Source organism: Carlito syrichta, unplaced genomic scaffold, assembly GCF_000164805.1.
Source record: "Carlito syrichta isolate Samal-C Ts95f unplaced genomic scaffold, Tarsius_syrichta-2.0.1 Scaffold302582, whole genome shotgun sequence".
NCBI classification, from domain to species: Eukaryota; Metazoa; Chordata; class Mammalia; order Primates; family Tarsiidae; genus Carlito; species Carlito syrichta.
The window spans coordinates 633,769-653,430 of NW_007246678.1; the positions used below are offsets into that span (position 1 = coordinate 633,769).

A 19,662-nucleotide genomic window follows, 5' to 3' on the forward strand; every position below is an offset into this window, starting at 1 on the left:
TTACAGGCTGAGCCACGTAGCCCGGCTTGTAAATAAAGTTTCACTGGAACATAGCTACAATTATCCATTTACACATTGTTTATAATTGTTTTCACACTATATAGCAGAGCTGAAGAGGTGTGTAGCCTGAAATATTTATTATCTGGCCCTTTACAGAAAAAGTTTGCCAATCCATAAGCTATACAAAATATTGAACATGTTAAATGGAAACAGTAGACATTTTAAAAGATACACAATTTAAACTTCTAGAGATGAAAACTATAAAATCTGTGATTTAAAAAGTACACAATGAGGTTAAAGGCAAATTAGATTATTGCGGAAAAAAAGATAGCTGAATTTAAAGACAAACCAGGTCAGGTGCAATGGTCTATGACTGTAATTTCAGCACTCTGGGAGGCTGGGGCAGGAGGATCACTTGAGGCCAAGAGTTTGGGACTAGCCTGGACAACATAGTGAGACCCTGCCTCTACAAAATTAAAAAAAAATATATCAGCCAGATGTGGTGACATGCCTGTAGTCCTACCTACTTGAGAGGCTGAGGCAGGAGGATGGCTTAAGCCCAGGAGTTTGAGGCTACAGTGAGCTATGATTGTGTACTCCAGCCTGGGTGACAGAGCAAGACTTTGTCTCTCTCTGGGGAGAAAAAAAAAATGACTTACCTAAAATGAAATGCACAGCAAAGAAAACTGGAGGAAAAAAGTGAATTAAGTACAAATAAGCTGTGGGAAAACATCAAGTAAAGTATATGTGTAACTGAAGACCATAAAAGAGAAGAGAAAAAAGAAGAGGACCAAAAACTTTTGGAAAACACAATGCCCGAAATTTGATGAAAACTATAAACCCACAAATCCAAGACACATAATAAACTTCAAGCATGAAAAACTTTAAAACTACACAAAAGTACATCATAATTAAGTTACTTGAACTATCACTAGTTCATCTTAAAGAGAACAGTAAAGATGGCAGCAGATTTCTCTTTGGAAACAATGAAAGCTAGAAGACACTAGAGCAACATCTTTAAAATACTATAGGGAAAAAGTCAAGCCATAATTATGTAACCAGTAAAAATATATTTCAAAAAAAAGACAAAATAAAACCTTTCTCAGATATACACATGCTGAAAGAATTTGCCATCACCAGACTTAAACTATAAAAAATGTTAAGAAAAATCCTTTGAGTAAAGGAAAAATGACGCCAGAAGGAAATTTGGACCACCACAAAAGAATGAAGAGTTACATGGCTAAACGTAAAGAATTTCAAAAAATTATTTAAATCCCCTTTTAAAATAATTGACTATTTAAAACAGAAATAATAACAATGTCTTGTGGGATTTATAGTTCACGTAGAAGTAAAATGTATGAAAAAAGAACAAAGTCCAAGAGGAAAGAAACAGAAATAAACTGGCATAAGGATTTTATATATGAAGTAGTATAATATCATTTGAAGGTAGGCTGTGATAAGTTTAAAGTGCATACTACAAACACTAAAACAACCACTAAAATAATACAACAAAGAATGATAGCAAATTAGAAAAAAATGAATAAAAAAATCAATCTACAACAAAGAAAAAGAGGAAACAAATAAACAGAAAGATGATAGATTTAACCCCAATTATATCAATAATCACATTAAATGTCAGTAGTCTAAAAATCCCAATTAAAAGGCAGACTGAGGGGATTTCTAGCAACATGGCGATGGAACAGGTCAGACTGTAAGAGTCTCTGCAAAAGCGAGTGCCCATAAAGACTCTGTGTGAGTGGATGTGTGGGGGGGGGTGAGTGAAAGTCCACCTGAGGGGAGACGGGGGTTCATGCACCTGGGGCTCTCCTCCGAGGTGACTGCAACCCACTACTGCTTTAAGATTGGAGCCGCTGGCATGCAGGATTGTCTGCTGTTCTCAGGGCTCTCCTGAGAAAAGGCATCAGAATACAGCTGGTCGTCATCACCACCTGATGCCCTGCCCACACCATCACCTGTGCCAGCAAAGCAGCCTGAGCCCCAGATCCATGGAGAGAGCAGGTCAAGGAGAGCTACAGAGGAGTCCCACCACTGAAGAAATACTCACCAGAGCTATTTTCTCTGTCCTGGGACCAGGAAGAGACCTGCATTGCCCCACCCAACTCCACCCATTCTCCAACTTGGGACCTACAGGTTATCTCATCATACTCAGAGAGACAGACGCCCCTCCCCCACACCGGAACAGGCACAAACACAGCAGATCTGAGTGGGAGACAACAGCAGCAGCCGCAAGCTGGATGAGTCCACATCTGATCCACCCTCTTCCCACAGTAGCCCTGGGGCATATGACCCGCTGAGAGCAACCCTATCAGCCTGGGCTGAAAGCAGAGGGGAGGGGCTGGAGACCAAAAAGGAAGTTGAAGTTACAGGAACAGCCTCAGAGAGAGTTTTGTTTTCTTGGTTTTTTGTTTTTGTTTATGTTGCTTGTTTTTCTTTGTTTGCTTTTTGTTTTAGTTTGTTTTCTTCTTCCCTCTTTCTTTCTGTTTTTGATTATGTTTTTGTATTTGCTTTGTTTCTGTTATTATATTGCTTTTTTTTTAGACTTTCTGTTTGTGTATGGGTATTTTTGAGGGAGAATACATCAGTAGGGAGGTTTTTGTCGGTTTGTGTGTTTATATGATTGTCTGTTTCTATGATTGTCTGTATGTTTTTGTTTTTTTATCTTTTCTGTCTTTGTGTCTCTTTTCATTTGTTAGTTGGTATGCCTGCTTTCCCTCTTATTCTTCTCTCTCCCCACCTTTCCTCTCATTCCCCTCCTTCCTTTTTCCATTCTTTTCCTTTGTCTTAACTTATTGTGCTTTGGGGGGCAAACCTATACCCCACTGCATGGACAGATTGCAAGGCAGTGGGAAGTGTCAGTGGATACTGTGATCTGCAGATAGCTTCTGAATCACAGCTCCCCCCTCAATTAAATCTCAAAACTGCAAAAAGTATAGCTCCCCACCCACAGTTCAGTTTCAGAAGTGAACAAAGCCAAAGAATCCACATAAGGAATACTAGGATATTGAGCAAACAGAAGCAAAAGCCACCACTCCCACATCCCTGAACAACAGAATTAAAGAAGAGGCAAAAAAAGGGGTGGGGGGGAGAGGAAAATCTACACAAATGAAGAAAAACCAAAAGAAGAATGTGGGTCTCACACAGACCCCTGGGAGGTCAGGCACTGAGAATACAGACTTTGGAATGAAAAACCCTCAGAATGACTGGTCTCAAACCACAAAACCAGATATCAAGACATTAATAGAGAGAATATATAGAATTGAGAAGAAACTGGAGGAAAGAATGAAAGAGTTGGTAACTGAGATAACAGCAATAAAGAATACAGTGAATGAAATAAACAACACGGAAAGCAGAATTAACCAAGCAGAAGAAAGAGTCTCAGAGCTTGAGGACCAAAATATGGAACTAACCCAAACTGTTAAAAACACAGAAAAGAAGCTTTAAAAGACAGAATAAAACCTCCGAGAGATGAGTGATTATTTCAAGAGGCCAAATCTAAGATTAATGGGAATTCCTGAGTCAGATAGAGACCACCCTGGAACAAAGATTCCATGAAATTATCCAAGAAAATTTCCCTCATCTCATCAGTGATGCGACCATTCAAACACAAGAGATTCAGAGAACCCCTGCAGACAGACCCAAGTCAGTCTACAGGAAAACCACTCTGAAACATGAAGACACAAACAGATATTTTTCAAAGGATAAAAAAGGCATAATATGCTAATACTAATTTCTTAAACAGGTGGAATGGCTATATGAATATTAGAGTAGATTTCAAAATAAAGAACATGAGGGATAAAGGTTATTTCATCATATACTATTTAATAATATATGATATACATAATACAGGAAACTAATAGAAGATATATTAGTAATAAAGTATATTATGATAATGTTAAGATATAAGAAGAAGAAAACAAACACTTTTATGCCAATAAATTCAACTTAGATGGAATGAACAAATTTTCTTAAAAACACAAACTACCAAAGCTTACTTAAAAAAAATAGATAAGCCTGAACTGCCCAATATCCGTTAAAGAAACAGAATTTATACTTAAAAATTTTCCTACAAAGACGTTTCTAAGCCCATATGACTTCAATAAATATTTAAGAAAGAAATAATATACCAATTTTACTCAAACTCTAACACAAAATTGAAAACAATATTTTTGAAAGGCTGAGGTGGAAGGATCGCTGAAGCCCAGCAGGTCAAGGCTGCGGTGGCCGGAGTGTGCCACTGCCCTCCAGCCTGGGTGACAGAGTGAGACTCCAACTCAAAAAAAAAAAAAAGAAAGAAAAGAAAAGAATATTTTACAATCCATTCTATAAGGCCAGGATTATTCTGACATAAAACCAGCAGAAACCATAAATGAAAAAACTATAGACCAATATCCCTCATAAATAAATAGGAAAGAATTCTTAACAAAAGTTTAGCAAATCAATTCCGACAATATATGAAAAGGATAATATATCATGATCAAGAGGAGTTTATCCCAGGAATACAAGGTGCTTTAAAACTTGAAAATCAGTCAGTATTATTCATCATATTAAGAGTCTAATAAGAGGTAACACCTTCAGGTCCCCTCCTACTGTGGGAACTTTTCTGTCCTCTCAATAAATCCTGCTTTCTCACTTAAAAAAAAAAAAAAAAAAAGAGACTAATAAAAGGAAAGTACAGGGATCATCTTAATAAATGCAGAAAGAGCATCTAGCAAAATCCAACATTCACTTCTGATATTTAAAAAACTCGGCAAACTAGGAATAGAAGGAAAATTCCTTCATCTGACAAAGCACATCTAAGAAAACCTACTCCTAATGACATTCTTAATAGTGAAAGACAAAATTATTTTTTTCTAAGAGTAGGAACTCTTATAATGTCTATCGAATATTGTATTGAAGTTTTAGCCAATGCAACAGACAAGGGGGGAAAAGCATAAAGATCAGAAAGTTGTAATAAAACTCATTATTGACAGGTGACATAATTGTGTATGTAGGAAACTCTATGGAAACTCAAAATGGGCAAAAGACATGTAGAGACACTTCACTGATGAGGATATAGAAATGACAAATAAACACATTAAAAGACATTTAACATCATTAGCCACCAGAAAAAGGTAAACTAAAACCACAATAAGATATCACCATAAACCTATTAAAAACTGTTTAAACAAAAAATAGTCCCAATGACAAATCTTGGCAAAAATGCAGAGAAATTGATCATTCAACAGTAGGAATGAAAATGATACAGCCTCTGGAAAAGTGGGCAGTTTCTTATATAATTAAATATGCAACTACTATGTAACCAGCAATCACACATGGACATTTAAACTGAAAACTGATGTCCACACAAAAACCTATATACAATGTTTACAGCAGCTTTATTCATGATAGCTAAAACCTACAAATAGCCTAGATATCTTTCAATAGGTAAATGATTATAACAAACAGTGGTACAACCATACCACAGAATATTACCCAGAAAAAAAAAAAGGAACAAATGGGTTAAATTTTGGTCTCTCTCAAAATTCATATATTGAAGTCATAACCCCTAGAACCTGAATGTGACTACGTTTAGAGACAGGACCTTTAAAGAAGTGATAATGTTAAAATGAGGCTGTCAGTGTGGGCCCTAATCCAGTCTGACCAGTATCATTATAAGAGGCGGAAATTTGGACACACAAAAATAAATCATGAATGTGCACACACAGAGCGAAGACCACATAAAAAAAGAGAAAATGTAGCCATCTGCAAGTCAAGGAGAAAGGCCTCAGAAGAAACCATCCCTGATAACAACTTAATCTTGGACTTCCAGCCTCCAGAACTGTCAGAAAATAGATTTCTGTTATATAAACAACCTAGTCTGTGGTAGTTTGTTACAGCAGCCCTAGTAGACAGATTTTGGTATGGAAGTGGGACGCAGCTATAACAAATACCTAAAAGTATGGAAGTGACTTTGAAACTGGGCAATGGGTAGAGGCTGAAAGAGTGCTAACGTACATGTTAGAAAAAGCCTTGATTACCTTGAAATGACTTGGTAGAAATATGGTGAGGAATCAGGTCAAAATGAGAAACATATTATTTGACACTGGAGAAAAGGTGATCTCTGTTTAAAAAAGTGGCAAATAACTTGGGTGAATTGTGTTCTAGTATTTTGTGGAAGGTAGATTGTAATGAAGTTGGATATTTAATTGATGAGACCTCTAAACTAAGTATTGACGATAAGGCCTGATTATCTCCAGCTTAAAGTAAAATGTGAGAGGAGAGAGAAATTTAAAAAGGAAATGTTAAGCAAAAAGGAATCAGAACTTGAAGACTTAGAAAAATCTTAACCTTCCCATATTACAAAAAATGAGAAAGTGTGTTCTGAAGATAACACAAAGGGTATGGGTGGATAACAATCTGACAAATAAATTATAGGTTTTTGACTCATAGACCCAACCTCCCATCTTAGCAGAAACACTGCCAGCTTGGACAGAAGACACAGATAGGACAAAATGAAAGAAGGCTGTCAGACTTCTAGAATTCTACAGAACAGGACTAGAGTGCTACCTTGCTGTAAGCATGCTTCATCCTTCAAGAAGAGGGAAAAAAATGAATAAAGGTGATTGAGAGATCATCAGGGAATGGGTCTGGGAGGTTTAGGCTGTCTCCTCAGTTTCATCCTCTAGGCTGTAAGCCACAGAGAGAGGCCTTAGGAGAAACCAACCCTGCCAACACCCTAATTTTAGACTTCTAGTCTCCAGAACTGTGAGAAAATAAACTTATTTTGGGTAAGTCACCTAGCTCGTGGTATTTTGTTATGGTAGCCCTAGCAAACGAATACACTATTCATATACAACTTCAATGAATCTACAGGGAATTACACCGAGTAAAAAAAACCAGTTCCAGAAGGTTAAATATTGCATAATAATCCCATTTATATAATATTCTTAAAATTACAAAATATCACATTATCACTGAGTAAAGACCTTATTAAATACCTATGACAGTCAAACTCATCTATTGATAGTATCGAGATTAGGCTTGAAAAGACAGTAATCATGGCTCACCTTGGGAAGATAGTATAGAACAAACTCATTAGTTTGAATACTAGTGAATAAAAGGAAATAATTAAAAAGTGCTTATCCACCTTTCCTACATTAACCATATTTCAGAGTATCAATGACTGATGGAGGAACTATAATAATAAGTGAAGAATAAATAATAAAGTTAGAAGACCACCATTCAGCAACCTCTAGTGGATCCAGTCAGTGATCATCAAAAGTGTTAACATCAAAAAGGGAGAAGTGTGTACCTGTAGTCCCAGCTACTTGGGAGACTGAGCAGGAGGATCACTTAAGCCCAGGTGTTTGAAACCAGCCTGTGCAACACAGTGAGATCCCATCTCTAAGAGAGAGGAAGAGAGGGAGAGAGGGAAGGAGTGAGGGAGGAAGGGAGGGAGGGAGAAACACCTGATGCTATGTGCCTCATCATGGGCATAAACACACATCATCTCTGAAGTATTTCTTTCAGAAAATATCAAACTAGGATGTGTTCAGACCTCTAGATCTATTTCCAGGAAATACAGGAATTAGAAGGAATTAGAAGAATATGTAATACGATTAAGGAGATGCAATATGTAAAATTCAGACTATAGGAAACTCTACTAGATAAACAATCCATTTTCTTCAACAAATAAATGGTAAGGAAAGAGAGAGGAAAGGAGATGGTAAAATCTACAGATTAAAAGAGAGTTAAAAGGCAAATCAACCAACCACCAATCAAATATAGATCCAGACCATATCTGAATCCTGATTAGAACATAGTGGGGGGGAAGAATTTATAAAATAATCAAGACATTTTGAATACTAGATATTTGACATTAAGGAATTACCATTCATTTTGTTAGGTATGATATACTGTGTCATTCAAGTTTTCATATCTTTTCCACATACCTGCTGAACATATTTATGGATAAAATACAGTATCTGGGATTACTTTAAAATAATGTGGGAGTCAAGGAGAAATACAATTTGGCCATGGATGTTAACTGTTATAACATGTTATAAGAATTAATAACTCTATCTACTTTTAAAATGTTTGAAATACTCTATAATAAAATATTTTTTAAAATTAAGCTTAGAAATTGAATCAGATAGAGTCTATAATACTCAGTGATCTATCACAAACAAAGAACAGAGTACCACATGTTCTCACTCATAAGCGGACCCTGAATATTTACCATAATACTATGAGAAAGGGATTGGCAATAGCGGGATACTGCCAGGGTAGGGGAAGTGGGGTAGCTTCCCCCAATAAGGGTACTTGATCTCAAACCAGGCAAAGTAGGGACCAAAGAGAGGAACAAAATTTACCTGTACAATATCCACTTGTATACCTAATCCTGAATTGTACCCCATAGCTTTTAAATAAAATTTTTTTTAAAGAAATTGAATCAGAAATAAAAGAAGTTGTAAATAGCCTACATTTGTAAGACAAAACACAACATTCATGAACATTCTTACATGAATTTTTCTCAGCAACACCCACATACAGTCAGATACCAGCACCATCTTCAAACAGAAAGAGGACCTATATTACTAAGAACTGCAAAATAACAGACAGAGACCTTTCATTACAACATAATTCTAAAATAGGCATTCTCTCTTAAAATTATTAAGAAATCCCTTCAGGGCAACCCTTCAGGTCCCCTCCCACTGTGGGAGCTTTTGTCCTTTCAATAAATCCTGCTTTAAAAAAAAGAAGAAGAAGAAATCCCATTTTGCAGTAGTGGGAAACTGCCAGGGGAGGGGGGGGATGGGATTGGCAGTAGTGAGAAACTGCCAGGGGAGGGGGCATACCTCATCAACAAGGATACCTGCATAATGAACATTTGTATACCTAACCCTGAATTGCACCCCACATCTTTAAAATTAAAAAAAAATTTTTTTAAGAAATCTCTTCACAGTTTTGTAGTACAACTTAAATGGAATGCCTAGCATTATTCTAATTTCAAGCTGCTCTTTCCAATTATAGTCATGCACCATAATAACACTTGGATCCAAGGCAAATAAAACATAAAATGGTGTTCCCATAAGATTATAATAACATATCTTTACTGTACCTTTTCTATGCTTAGATAAACAAATACCATTGTGTTAAAATTGTCTGCAGTATTCAGTACAGTAATACATTGTACAGGTTTATACCCTTGGAGCAATAAGCTATACCACAGCCTATGTGTGTAGATGACTAAACCATCTAGGTTTGTGAAAGTACATTCTACAATGTTCACATAATGATGAAATCACTTAACTAAGCATTTCTCAAATGTATACCCATCATTAAGTAACACATGACTGTATTTTTAATATAATGATCATATCACAAAAATAAATAAGTGAATCTATCAAGGGCAATATTTCTCAAAGTTTACTGATACTCACAGAAGCCCTGGGAGGTTGACACTGAGACATTATTTCTGCCTTATAGACAAGCAAACTGAGAATGGCAAAATTAACCAATTTGCCTAAAATCATATAGCTACAATGTAACTACAATGTTTTCTGCCTTGAAGTCCAAGGTCTCTTCAATTCTACCACACAGCCTCTCAGGATGCAGAAATAAAATCAAAATTCTAACAACTGATTCATCTTAAGTCACAATTTCAACAGCACCCCTGGCCAATTTCTTAAAGAAAAAAACACTTTTCTAGCAGACATACCACATCCTCTCCCTAAAAAGGATTAATATATGCTTTCATGTACACAAACAACTTTTCTGACTCTAAAGAAATTAAAAATAAGATTTTTAACATAAATATCACAATTTAACCATTTTAAGTAATTCCCAAGTTCTCCTAAAAAAACTACACTAATGATAAAATTTTCCGGGGTAGTTCTTAAGTGAAATTATTCTGCCTTCATGACCTATCATAGGCATTCATTAACTCTAATAAGGGCACCATATACATTAATTTATTTAATCCTCATAATAATCCAAGTTCTAGAAATTATTGTTAGCTCCTTTTACAAAGAAGAAAACTAAGACTTGGAAATTTCAGGTAACATGTTCAGGACTGTGGAACTGGTAATAATGTATCTCAGACGTGAATCAGTTCAATTTGACTCTAAATCCATCCTCAATTCCAATAAACATCACCTACTTTCAATTGTCAAAAAGGGTTCCCTGAGTTACTATTACTATTCTCTTCTTGTTTCAAAGAAGTTAGACAACTGCCACTAGAATAGCTTCACTGGAAACAAGTTCACTGTCATTACATTCACTTCTCAGAACACACTCTGTAACACTCTCCCATTATTATGTATAAATGAAGGTTAAATTCTTAGGCCAACCCTCAAAAACTTAACTGTCACTTAGAATAATCATCAAGGAAAAGGTCTGTTGATTTATAACAGGACAATAGGATGTTATTTTCTGTCTACCCCTCAAATGTATACCCCAAAAGCCTAAAGCAACATGAAATTCCTTTCTTGTCTTCTTCCAGCACACAACTAGGAATAATTTCATATAGTCCCCATTATGAGCTCCATTAGGAAATGAGATTTAAACTGTGTCAGTTTCCAGGGAAGGTAGGGACAAAGTCAAGAGAAAAGGGTAAGATAAGTAGTAACATTTCCTGGTATATGTATTCAAGTCTGAAGCTCAAAGGAGGCTCTACTCTTAAAACTATTATTGTTATAATTTAGTATAAAAAGAAGTTGAGTGAAGTAGGCAGGAAACCTACCTACCATATTGCCCTTGCAAACTGGTTTGGAACACACACACTAGTAACTTGGAAACTACAGCAGGGGTCCCCAATCCCAGTCACAGACCAGTTAGGAATGGGCCACAAAGCAAGAGGTAAGCAGCGGTTCATCTGCATTTATAGCCTCTCCTCATCACTCATATTACTGCCTTAGATCTGCCTGCTATCAGATCAGTGGTGGCATTAGATTCTTGTAGGGGTCCAAACCCTATTGTGAATTGCACATGCGAGGAATCTAGGTTGCGCACTCCTCATGAGAATCTAATGCCACTGCTGATCTGCACAATATGCAACATGCTTGAATCATCCAGAAACCATTTCCCTCCCCCCACCCCTGCCCCACACCCCTGTCCGTGGAAAAAGTCTTCCATGAAATAGGTCCCTGATACCAAAAAGTTTGGGGACCACTGAACTACAGAACCTACATTCATTAATACTCTCTATAATCAATCTATTCCTTCCAAACTTTCAGAAAACTAAAAGCCTACTATCTTAGGAAGAGACAAGTGAAGGAGCTATGACTCCCTTTAACTGCATATGCACAAAAATATCTTTGTACATTAAGTCCCCAAATCAGTGGAACTATATATTAGATGCTTGTGGATTATAATACCAAAGTCATATATTCAAGATACTTCAGTATTTCTCTTTATAGGTAAAAAAAAAACGAGACTATGTTCAAATCTTTGAAATTGTGAGACTTGTTTTCTCCTTTTGATTGCCAGACATTTTAAACAGTTTTTTACAGGATATACATAAGCATATCTTACTGTGTGAAACTGACCAGCAAAAACACAGACAGGTACTGGTACTATGATGATGAGAAAGTAAATCCATTCAAAATGTCTGTCTAAAGTGCAACTCAGATAAAACCCAGCATTGCTTCTTGATAAAAACCTTGAGCACCTAGGCATAGAATAAATATAACTCAAAACAGTGCGAGCTATCTATGGAAAAACCCACAGCCAACATTTTGCTCAATGGGCAAAAATTGGAAGCATTTCCCCTGAGAAGGGGAACTAGACAAGGATGCCCACTTTCACCCCTCCTATTCAACATAGTGTTGGAAGTCCTAGCAAGAGCAAGCAGGCAAGAGAAGGAAATCAGGAAAAATAGGAAAGAGGAAAGAAAAAGAGGAAGTCAAGCTCTCTCTCTTTGCAGATGATATGATTCCATATCTTGAAAACCCTAGGGAGTCTGTCAAAAGTCTCCTCACACTAATAATTGACTTTGGTAAAATCTCAGGGTACAAAATCAATATGCAAAAGACAGCTGCATTTCTATACACCAGCAACAAGCAGACAGAGTGCCAAATAAAAAGCACTATCCCATTCATAATAGCCACACACACACACAAAAAATGAAATACCTTGGCATTCACCTAACCAGAGAAGTGAAAGGCATTTACAACAAGAACTACAAAACACTGCTCAAAGAAATCAAAATGATATAAACAAATAAAAAATATTCCATGCTCATGGACTGGAAGAATCAATACTGTCAAGATGTCCATCCTACCCAAGGCAATCTACAGATTCTATGCAATACTTATCAAATTACCAACATCATTTTTCACATACCTAGAAATGACAATACAGAAATTCTTATGGAAACAAAAAAAAGTACGGATAGCCAAAACAATCCTCAGCAAAAGGAACAAAGCAGGAGTTATCACACTTCCAGACTGTAAACTTTACCACAAGGCTATAATAACCAAAACAGCCCGGTACTGTACAAGAATAGGCAAAAAATGGAACAGAGATTCCAGAAACAAAAACTCCATCTCTCAACCAATTCATCTTCAACAAAGCCACCAATAACAACCTCAGGGGAAAGGAGACCATGTTTAACAAATGGTGCTGGGAAAACTCACTGACCACATGCAGAAGAATGAAACTGGACTCCTACGCATCACCATACACAAAAATCAACTCTAAATGGATTAAAGACCTAAACATAAGACTTCAAACTATAAGAATCCTAGAACATACAGGAAACACTCTTATGCACATCGGAGTAGGCAAACAATTCTTGACCAAATCCCCAAAAGCAAATGCCTTAAAAGCTAAGATAGACAAGTGGGACCTCATCAAACTGAAAAGCTTCTACACAGCAAAAGAAACCATTAAGAGAGCGGGGAGACAACCCACAGAATGGGAAAAAATGTTTCCTAATTATGTATCTGACAAAGGCCTAACATCCAGGATATAAAGGAATTCAAATGAACTGAAAAGAAAAAAAAACCGTATTAAAAAGTAGGCAAAGGACATGAATAGACACTTTTCAAAAGAAGATATACACGCAGCCAACAGATACATGAAAAAATGCTCAGCCTCACTAATCAGAGAAATGCAAATCAAAACTACAATGAGATACCACCTAACTCCAGTAAGAATGGCCATGATCAATAAATCAAAAAACAACAGATGTTGGCACTGTTGATGAGAGTGTAAGCTAGTTCATTTCTATGAACAGCAGTGTGATGATTTCTAAAAGAACTAAAAATTGACTTCCATTAATACTTCTTTGGGAACATACCCAGAGGAACATAAATTGTTCTATAAAAAAGACACCTGGACATGCATATTTATAGCTGCACTATTCATAATAGCAAAAACATGGAACCAACTCTACTGCCCACTAAAGTGGACTGGATAAAGAAAATGCGGTACATATACACAATGGAGTACTATGTATCCATAAAAAAGAACAAAATCATGGACTTCACAGCCAGTTGGTTGGAGTTGGAGACCATCATACTTAGTAATCTATCAGAGAAACAAAGAACTGAATACCGCATGCTCTCACTCAAAAGTGGGACCTGAATGTTAATCACATTAGCACAAGGGAGGGATTCACAGACACTGGACACTGCCAGGAGAGGAAGGAAGGGGCAAGTAACCACACAAAGGGTACCCAGTCCTAAAAAGGGGAAGTAAGGACCAGTTGAAGCCCCAAACTTCACCTGCATGTAGCTTACTTATATAGCTAATCCTGTCTTGTACCCCACATCTCTATAATAAAATAAAATAAAATCATAAAAAATAAAGTGCAACTTAGCAATAATTATAAAGAGTCAAAAAATGTTTATAGTTTTGACTCAGTAATTCAACTTTTAAGAATTTATTCTAACGAAGTATCAGAGATTCATTAATTCATCTATTTAACATATTATCAAGGACTTACTTTGAGCCAGGCATTATTCTTATGAATACAGATGTTTATTTTATAACATCAAAAAGTTGGCAAAAACCTTAATATTCAATAATTGTAAGAGTTAATTAAACACATCCAATAGATAAAATATCATACTATGACTAGAAACTATATTACCAAAAAATATTTAATAACATAAGAAAATGCTCATGATATGCTGAGCAAAAGGGAAAAAAAGCAAGATCCCAAACTACATGTAACTATACATAATTACAGGTACGATCCCAAATTTGATATGAGATCTTCTTTCCTAGGGACCTTGGTCAAGTTAATTAACCTCACTGTACTTCAGTGTCCTCAACTGTAAAATGAAGATCTCACATGTGTGGTGTCATGATACAGATTGATTTTTGTCCACAGTTTCTAGTTCATAACTCCCATAGCCCTTGTTACAGTCTTTTGTTATAATGCTGGGAAACTTTAGGCCTCAGAATCAGGCCTCAGGAAACAGAATCTCTCTCTCTCTGTCATACTCCTATCCTCCTTTCACCTGCCCAAGGCAGGACTTCAATCTGATTGTGGGTCAGAAGACCCTCATTCCAGAGAGTCTTGCCCCATACCCTAGAGGAAGGAATGCTGCAGAGAGACCAAGAAAAGTGTGAACAGACAGGCCTTGCTGGGTTTACATCATGTGCATTTTATCCAATCACATTTCTACATGGTTGTCAATCATGCCTATGTAATGAACTCTCCATAAAAACCCCAAAGGACAGGGTTCAGAGAGCTTCCGGAGAGCTGGACATGTGGAGGTTCCTGCAGGATGGTATGCCCATACCTTGCCCTACACATCTCTTCATCTGTATCCTTTTTAATAAACCAGTAAACGTAAGTGTTTCACTGAGTTCTGTGAACTGCTCCAGATAATTAATTGAACCCAAAGAGAGGGGTAGTGGGAATTCCAACCTGAAGCTAGTCAGAAGTTCCAGAAGTCCTGATTTGCAACTAGTGTCTGATGGAGGGGGTGGGAAGTCTTATGGAACCAAGTCCTTGCTTTGGAATCTTACACTATCTCCAGGTAGACAATGTCAGAATTGAATTAGCGATCCCCAGCTGGTGTCTACTGCTTGGTGTGTTGGGAAAACCTCCACATTTGGTCACAGAAGTCTTAGTCTGTGTTAATGTCTGTTGTGGTGATATGAACGCAAAGAGAAAAACATGGTTTGAGAGAGTTTTCCTGAAAGAACATATAAAATAAAGCTTTTATATTTCATAGCTCAATGGATTTTTAAATGAGTTATTTGCAAAGTGCTTTTTATATTTCCCCAGTACATATAAAAAACAAGTAATTATGTGCTTCTGTTGTTATTATGTATGCATATTATATACACATATGAAAAGAAAAAAATGAAAGGATTATATAAAAATATTATCAAAGAGCCTGAATTCCAAGGAAATGTGAACACTGACTGCCTATTAGAAGATATTAAAAAGTATTTTATAAGTATGTTTTTTAAAGACCTTACATCACAGTGAAGAATTAATGAACACAATATGATAACTAAGATTTGCTTTAAAGTACTTTGGTGGGATGCTTATTTGGGGAGGCTTTGTTCCAAACATGTTTAACATTATGAGAGGTAAATTTCCTCTGGGTAATAGAATTATTACTAACTTTTATTTTCTTTATATTTTTCTATCTTCCAAATTTTCTATGACTGGAAATTATTTTTAAAATAAGAAAAAAATATTTCAATAAGTTTTAAGAAAATCCTTACCAATACTCCATCCACAGATGAAACTTTCTCCCAAGTTAACCAAGCTCTTTCTCTGACATGATCTGGTATCTTTAATTTCTGGCATAATGCAGTAAAATCAGGTTCTTCGGTTTCTTCAAACTCAAGCCTACCAAATGAAAATAATTACATAATAGGCATACACTTATAAATCAAACTGATTAAATAAACATTGTTTCAATAGTTTGCACATAATAACACTTTTCTGGAAGAGAGCATTACTAAGTACTTTAAAATCGTATTTTATCTTTCAAAAAATTACACTTTAGAATTTAAACACATTTAACTTTTTTATGGTCCTTCCAAAATATGGATACCAGACAGTGAAAAAAATTTGTTGGCATGGTGAATCAAATGTACTTCAGGGCAGCAAGACAGTTCTGTGAAGGAAAGTAAGTACAGTAGCTAAAGCTCTTTGGGAAAATGGGATAATGATAACAATAAAAGGAGAAAAACCCATAGATAATATTACACAATCAGCTCAATGCCAGTGACTAAACTGTAGCTGACTCTTATCAATGTTCCATATATCTCTCTACCTACTAGTATTCCTTATACAATGATTAACTTAACTTGATCTCTTATTTCAGACCCTTCTCCTTAACCAAGATAGACATGCAATAAATTCCTGTTGTCTAATTCATTTTCCTTTATCTAATGTCTATTTAACATCTAATAATAATAGTAGTAAATGGAATAATTAATAATTTTTAAGCAGCTGGATGCAGTAACAAGTGCCTATACTCTCAGCTTCTCAGAAAGCTGAGGATTGTTTGAGCCTAAAAGTTCAAGTCCAGCATTGGCAATACAGTGAGAACCCTCTTCTCTATTTAAATATATAATACAAAAAAGCATATTTTTAAAAATAGTAATTTTTGAGTATTTACCATGACACTGTATGAAGTATCTTAGATGTGTGGTTTCAATGAACTACCACATCAGTCCTATCAGGTAAGTACAAAATTAGAGAAGTAAAAATAATCACCTGAAGTCACAGTTAGTAAAAGGTAAGCCATTATGTGATCCCAACAGTCTAACTCCATAATCCCTGCCTTTGACCACTATTCTAGACTGCCAACTCCTCCTTTAAAACATAATTAACTTTGTTTTAAGATGAGGTCTCATTGTGTTGTCCAGGATGGTCTTAAACTTCTGGGCTCAAGAGACCCTTCTGCCTCAGCCTCCCAGGTAACTGGAACCACAGGTACGCACCACTGCACCCAGCTCAAAACATAATTAACTTTTGATTATTTCAACAATGAAGATGGTAAGCTGTTCCTATTCTGTTTCCCTTCCAGCTTCATCACCTAGGCCAGAGATAATGCAACAGAAATAAGATCTCCACTCTCACAGTAGAAATGGACTCTGTCTCTGGAAGTACAATTGGACTGGAACTTGATTCTATTCCAAAGCAAATTTCTCAGCATTAGACTGCCAGGCTGTGACTCTACCCTTGCTAAGTAGTATGCAGTTCAATTGTCTATATTAATGAAACCCATTGTGGGTATGGATAATTAAGAACAGACTGTATTTGTACGGTTTTGAATTATAGCAATTCCCCATTATTTAAAAATATATAAATAGGCCGGGCTCGGTGGCTCAGCCTGTAATCCCAGCACTTTGAGAGGTTGAGTCGTATGGATTGCCTGAGCCCACGGGTTCAAGACCAACCCGGGCAACAATAAATAAAAAATTAGCTAGGTGTGGTAGCGTGCCTGTAGTTCCAGCTACTTGGGAGGCTGAGGCAGAAGGCTCACCGGAGGCCAGCAGGTTGATGCTGGGGTGGCCATGAGTGTGCCACTGCACTCCGGCCTGGGCGACAGAGTGAGACTCCAACTCACAAAATATATATATATATATATGTATATACACATACATATATATATATATATGATGGGTTTAAAAAATGAAAAGAAACCAAAGTCCTTCTTTTCCTAGGCAATGCCTAAAACATCAATAGTCCTGGTTACTTTACAATAAGTGAAAATGCTTTCAAGTCTGTGTGCATAACATAAAATTCTTAAATATTACTGAAAGTTCCAGAGGGGAATTTTCTTTTTTTTTTTTCTGAGTTGGATTCTCACTCTGTCGCCCAGACAAGAGTGCAGTAGCCGCTCCCAACCACCGCAGCCTCGACCTGCTGGGCTCTGGCGATCCCTCTGCCTCAGCCTTCCAAGTAGCTGGAACTACAGGCGCATGCTACCACGCCCGGCTAGTTTTTTTGTTTGTTTGTTTGTTTGTTTGGTTTATTGTAGAGATGAGGTCTTGTCAAGTTGCCCAGGCGGGTCTCGAACCCGCGGGCTCAGGCAATCCACTCACCTCGGCCTCCCAAAGAGCGGGATTACAGGCAGAGCCACCGAGCCCGGCTGGGGAATTTTCAAGTATTGGATACATCAGAATTTAATCAAAAACTAAAGTGGTATCTCCTCCAGAATGTCCCCCAGAGGTGTGTGTGTGTGTGTGTGTGTGTGTGTGTGTGTGTATGCGTTTAACTAGTATGATTTTTAATTGACCTATAAGACAGTCCATTTCAATGTATGAATTTTTAATAGTCTTCCACAGGCCATTTTTAAAATCTCATTTTAGCCTTTTACAATTTGCCCGGAATTCTGTTAGTGTCTGGTGAGCCGAAAACAAATGGATGAGGATAATATAGGTCTTCGTGAGAGACCCCAACGGGGGAGAAAGTAGTGAGGGACAGAAACAAGTCCCATTTCCCTGCAAGAATCCGCAGTCTCAAAGTAGAACCAGTTCTGACAATAATAACAACAGTGACACTCTTTCAATCACTTAACCATAAAGCAGTACAATCAAGAAAAGTAAAATGTGGCAATACAAAAAATATCTCCCTGTCAACTTCTAGTGCATCCCCACATGGATTTGCTTACATTTAGATTCCGCTTAGTAAAAGAAAAACACAAAGTTCCATGTGAGCACAGACCACCACTAATGTTGTACCCAAAACAAAGTCAACAAGAGGGACACCAGGATCCTTGCTGCCTCAAAGTCAAAAAGCAAAATGGAAAAAATAATGAGACACGCTGAGCCCGACTAACACGCAAGAGTTCTACCCCACAAGAAAAAGAGAAAAAGAAGAGTTGAGAAACTTGGGAGCACTCGTGCCACATTGTCTCACGAAACTTCTGCCCATACACCAGCCTCTAAAGAGCTAGGCTCCACCAGTCACTACGGATGGCTCTGCGTACCCAAGGCCTCAGAGAGTTCCTCCGCCGAGTGCCCTGCGGGCAACTGACACCCAGGACAACGCGCTTCATGACCCAGGCGCTTCGGGTTGGCCTCTCCCAGGACCAAGCGCCGTGCAGCGCACGCCCAGAGGAAAATGCTTCCAACTGCGGCAGCGCAGGACACCGCATCAGAAAGTCAAACGACCGCGGGGACACCCGATCTCAACCGGTGAAAAACTCTCCAGCAGACATCAGCGGGTTTTACACTTTTATTTTTATTTTTTCGTGTTGATGGACGCTCCCAACTCCGCACCGCCTCCGAGCCTCGGTCTCACAGAAGGAAAGACTGCACCTGTCACTTCGCTCCGGGACCCGAGCCCCACCTGCCCGACACCTGTCAAGCTGGAGCCGGGACCCCTCCCGGCAGCCCTCCCCTGGCTCGCGAAGCCAGCACCCTGTCACCATCCTGCGGACGCTCCGCGGTGGCGGGGGTGCGGGGGGTGTGCAGGGAGAGACCCTCCTCCCGCCGGGACGGGCCCCAGGCGAGGATGCGCCCCCGCCCAGCCGCCCGGGCGCCCGCCCCCGCCGCACCTTCGGGGCGCCCTTCCCGCGTGCTGCGGAAGCGGCGGCTCTGCCCGCTCACCTGGCCACGGGCAGGTCCTCGGGGCCACTGTCCTGCTCCGGGTCCTCCTCAGGAGGGGGCGATGGCGGCGGCGGCGGCGGGGGCTCGGCGGCGGCGGTGGCGGCGGCAGCGGCAGCCGCT

The 19,662-nt window shown here is 38.1% G+C and overlaps 1 protein-coding gene across 1 annotated transcript in view; it reads right to left on the minus strand.

The window, feature by feature from the left end:
- Positions 1 to 19,655, minus strand: part of RB1 (RB transcriptional corepressor 1) — a 173,862-nt gene extending 154,207 nt beyond the window's left edge. The window contains exons 1-2 of the mRNA XM_008056952.2: positions 19,543 to 19,655; positions 15,697 to 15,823 (exon numbers count right to left, since the gene is read on the minus strand). The gene's annotated coding sequence lies outside the window, so the exon portion shown is untranslated. The remainder of the gene's footprint in view (positions 1 to 15,696; positions 15,824 to 19,542) is intronic.
- Between the last annotated feature and the right edge of the window lie 7 nt (positions 19,656 to 19,662).